Source organism: Tachyglossus aculeatus, chromosome 4 (assembly GCF_015852505.1).
Source record: "Tachyglossus aculeatus isolate mTacAcu1 chromosome 4, mTacAcu1.pri, whole genome shotgun sequence".
In the NCBI taxonomy this organism is placed as follows: domain Eukaryota; kingdom Metazoa; phylum Chordata; class Mammalia; order Monotremata; family Tachyglossidae; genus Tachyglossus; species Tachyglossus aculeatus.
Window position 1 is genome coordinate 78,957,101 of NC_052069.1, and position 5,175 is coordinate 78,962,275.

Sequence of the window (5,175 nt, forward strand, 5' to 3'; positions counted from 1 at the left end):
GCGGGCTTGTGAGATGGGAAGGATGGTAGTGCCCTCAACAGTGATGGGAAAATCAGGGAGAGGGCAGGGAGGGAAAACAAGGAGTTCATTCTTGGACATGCTGAGTTTTAGGTGGCGGGCAGACATCCAGATGGAGATGTCCTGAAGGCAGGAGGAGATGTGAGCCTGGAGGGAAGGGGAGAGAGCAGGGGCAGAGATGTAGATTTGGGTGTCATCAGAGTAGAGTTGATAGTTAAAGCCGTGGGAGCGAATGAGGTCGCCAAGGGAGTGAGTGTAGATCGAGAACAGAAGGGGACCAAGAACTGAACCTTGGGGAATACCCACAGTAAGGGGATGGGCGGGGGAGGAGGAGCCTGCAAAAGAGACTAAGAAAGAATGACCACAGAGATAAGAGGAGAACCAGGAGAGGACGGAGTCTGTGAAGCCAAGGTTGGATAGCGTGTTGAGGAGAAGGGGGTGGTCCACAGTGTCGAAGGCAGCTGAGAGGTCGAGGAGGATTAGGACAGAGTATGAGCCGTTGGATTTGGCAAGCAGGAGGTCATTGGTGACCTTTGAGAGGGCAGTTTCCGTGGAATGTAGGGGACGGAAGCCAGACTGGAGGGGGTCATCATCATCATCATCATCATCAATCATATTTATTGAGTGCTTACTATGTGCAGAGCACTGTACTAAGCGCTTGGGAAGTACAAATTGGCAACATATAGAGACAGTCCCTACCCAACAGTGGGCTCACAGTCTAAAAGGGGGAGACAGAGAACAAAACCAAACATACTAACAAAATAAAATAAATAGAATAAATATGTACAAATAAAATAAACAAATAAATAGAGTAAAAAATATGTACAAACATATATACATATATACAGGTGCTGTGGGGAAGGGAAGGAGGTAAGATGGGGGGGATGGAGAGGGGGACGAGGGGGAGAGGAAGGAAGGGGCTCAGTCTGGGAAGGCCTCCTGGAGGAGGTGAGCTCTCAGCAGGGCCTTGAAGGGAGGAAGAGAGCTAGCTTGGCGGATGGGCAGAGGGAGGGTATTCCAAGCCCGGGGGATGAAGTGGGCTGGGGGTCGATGGCAGGACAGGCGAGAGCAAGGTACGGTGAGGAGATCAGCGGTGGAGGAGCGGAGGGTGCGGACTGGGCTGTAGAAGGAGAGAAGGGAGGTGAGGTAGGAGGGGGCGAGGTGATGGAGAGCCTTGAAGCCCAGGGTGAGGAGTTTCTGCCTGATGCGCAGATTGATTGGTAGCCACTGGAGATTTTTGAGGAGGGGAGTGATATGCCCAGAGCGTTTCTGGACAAAGATAATCTGGGCAGCAGCATGAAGTATGGATTGAAGTGGAGAGAGACACGAGGATGGGAGATCAGAGAGAAGGCTGATGCAGTAGTCCAGACGGGATAGGATGAGAGCTTGAATGAGCAGGGTAGCGGTATGGATGGAGAGGAAAGGGCGGATCTTGGCAATGTTGTGGAGCTGAGACCGGCAGGTTTTGGTGACGGCTTGGATGTGAGGGGTGAATGAGAGAACGGAGTCGAGGATGACACCAAGGTTGCGGGCTTGTGAGACGGGAAGGATGGTAGTGCCATCAACAGAGATGGGAAAGTCAGGGAGAGGGCCAGGTTTGGGAGGGAAGACAAGGAGTTCAGTCTTCGACATGTTGAGCTTTAGGTGGCGGGCAGACACCCAAATGGAGACGTCCTGAAGGCAGGAGGAGATGCGAGCCTGGAGAGAGGGGGAGAGAGCAGGGGCAGAGATGTAGATCTGGGTGTCATCAGCGCAGAGATGATAGTTGAAGCCGTGGAAGCGAATGAGGTCACCAAGGGAGTGCGTGTAGATCGAGAACAGAAGGGGACCAAGCACTGAACCTTGGGGAACCCCCACAGTGAGAGAATGGGAGGGGGAGGAGGAGCCTGCAAAAGAGACTGAGAAAGAATGACCACAGAGATAAGAGGAGAACCAGGAGAGGACGGAGTCTGTGAAGCCAAGGTCAGATAGCGTGTTGAGAAGAAGGGGGTGGTCCACAGTGTCAAAGGCAGCTGAGAGGTCGAGGAGGATTAGGACAGAGTATGAGCCGTTGGATTTGGCAAGCAGGAGGTCATTGGTGACCTTTGAGAGGGTAGTTTCCGTGGAATGTAGGGGACGGAAGCCAGACTGGAGGGGGTCAAGGAGAGAGTTGTTGTTGAGGAATTCTAGGCAGCGAGTGTAGACAACTCGTTTAAGGAGTTTGGAAAGGAATGGTAGGAGGGATATGGGATGATAACTAGAAGGTGAGGTGGGGTCAAGAGAGGGTTTTTTTAGGATGGGAGAGACATGGGCATGTTTGAAGGCAGAGGGGAAGGAACCAGTGGAGAGTGAGCGGTTGAAGATGGAAGTTAAGGAGGGGAGAAGGGATGGAGCGAGAGATTTCATGAGATGAGAGGGAATGGGGTCAGAAGCACAGGTGGCCAGAGTAGCACTTGAGAGGAGGGAGGAGAGCTCCTCTGAGGATACTGCTGGGAAGGATGGGAGAGTAGCAGAGAGTGTTGAGAGCTGGGGCGTTGGAGAAGGTGGGGCAGTGACTTTGGGGAGGTCGGACCTGATGGATTTAATTTTGTTAATGACGTAGGAGGCCAGATCGTTGGGGGTGAGGGAAGGAGGAGGGGGAGGAGCCGGGGGCCTGAGAAGGGAGTTGAATGTACGGAAGAGCTGGCGGGGGTGATGGGCATGGGTGTCAAAAAGGGAGGAGATATAGTTTTGTCTGGCAGAAGAGAGGGCTGAGTTAAGGCAGGAAAGGATAAACTTGAAGTGAACGAGGTTGGCATGGTGTTTAGACTTTTGCCAGCAGCGTTCGGCAGCTCGAGCATAAGAGCGAAGGAGGCGGACAGTGGCAGTGATCCAGGGCTGTGGGTTAGTGGTACAAGAGCGGCGAAGGGAAAGGGGAGCGAGTGATTCTAGCTGAGTAGAAAGGGTAGAGTTGAGAGCAGTAATCTGATCATCAAGACTGGGTAGAGAGGAGAGGGCGGGGAGGTGGGGTGTGAGGCGCTCCGACAGATGGGTGGGGTCCAGAGAGCGGAGATCTCTGTGAGGGAGTAATACGGATTTACAGGGGAAAGGAGTGTGAGTGAGGAGGCAGGGTGAGAAGATTATGATCAGAGAGAGGGATTTCAGAGTGGGTGAGGGTGAACACAGTGCAGTGATAGGAGATGATGAGGTCGAGGGTATGACCAAGTTGGTGAGTGGGTGAGGTGCGGTGGAGGAAGAGGTTGGCAGCGTCAAGGAGAGATAGAAGGCGGGTGGCAGAGGAGTCGTCAGGGATATCCATGTGGATATCTTCACATTGTAAATTGATTACCTTACTATCCAATCTGCCACCTCCAACCCCTTCTGTCTCCCTCCTATCCTGGAATTCCTTCCCCACCCCCAAATCTAACAGAACACACTTCTCATGATCTGCGAAGAAGCAGCCTTCCTAAAGTGTCCCTTCCTCCAGAAAACCTTCCCCTTTAATTCCAACACCTCAATTCTATCAGGCCAGCACCACTGAATCATGCTTTTCAGGAGACAGGTACTTATACCTGCATTTATTTGTTTATATAATTATCTAAACATTGTGCCACTTCCTACTCTTTGTTCTTCCTCCTTTAGCTACCTGTAAGTATATTTTTTTGTCTAGCCCATTGACTTATAAGGTTCTCAAGGACAGGAAATGTTTGTTGCTATTGTTACACTTGCCCAAGTGCTTAATATAGTCTGATGGTGCTCACTAAACTAGCAAGGAGCAGTGTGGCCTAGTGGAAAGCTCATGGCCCTGCTGTGAGAGCCTAGGCAACTTTCTGTGCCTCAGTTACCACATCTGTAAAATTCAACCCCCATTTTCCCTTCTACTTAGATTGTGAGTCCTGTGTGGGACAGGCATTTTGGCTGACCTGATTGATATTTTCACCAGTGTTTACAACAGTGCTTGGTCATAGTAATCACTTAATAAGTACCATAATTATTATCATTCTTATTATTATCACTGATAGTGTCATTCCCACAGCAATACATATGTCTTTCAGACAGCATCAAGTGACAAGACAGGATGCTAAACAACTAAGTCCTGGAATAAAGTAACTCTATCAGCATGGAAGTAATGCTTACCTCAACACAAGTTCACTATGTAGGATCTGTGATGACAGAAGGATGCCTAAAGCGTTGCTGGAGGAGAGCTGAATTGAGGAATTTAAAAGGATATGTTTTAAAGATTCAGTAAAGCCTAGCTTTAGACAATGCAGTGTTATAGCCAGAAGCCACAGATCAAGTGTGTCAGATAAAACAGCTTGGCATGCTGCAACCCAGAAACGAGCAGCTCTTTGAGCAGCAGAATTGAGAGGCTCATGAGACACAGAAGCAGTAAAGAAAACAGTGCCAGGGACAACCAGCATACTAGAACAAGGACAATCCCAGCGTATACTTGGGATGGCCAGGACAGTCAGTCCTTGGGTTATCTTTTCAGCCACAGTTACACCCAATTGACTTCATCATCAACTGTAACCATATTTGAATATGAAGGCTAATCTCCCTCTCTCTCTGTCACACACACACACACACAAACACACACAAATGGTGAGATTCCATCCATCTGCTTGAAGGTGGCTAAGAAGACCAACCTATGACCAATAATCCCATCTACATCTGTACATGTAAAAGTTGTCCCTTGCTATGCTATCACATTTGTGATATGCAGGATCTGGCATGATTTTCAATTCTGCACTTTGGCATCCCAGTCCTCTTTACACCTCTGCTCTGAGTGTCACTCCTTTCTTAATTGCCACTAAACAGTATTCTGCATACAACTGTCATCAGTAAATGCTGTAGGTTATGATGAAGATGGAAGCTGGAAGGTCTGTCTGCTACTGTTATCTTCCAGAGATTCAAGATAAACCACATCTTCTGAGATTAGAGTTCAATGTGCTTTCTTAAATTATTTTATCTACTGATCCTTGGGGACTTCAATATCCACATAAATGTTCCAGATGACCCTTCCACCATCCACTTTCTATCATTCCTTAACGCAACTGACCTGCTTCTTCTCCCCAGCTTGCCCACTCACCAACTTGGACACACACTCAATCTCATCATCTCTAGTCTCTTAATAATCTCTACTCTCACCAACACTGAAATCCCTGTCTGACCATAACCTTAAATCTGCCTTCTGTTGCC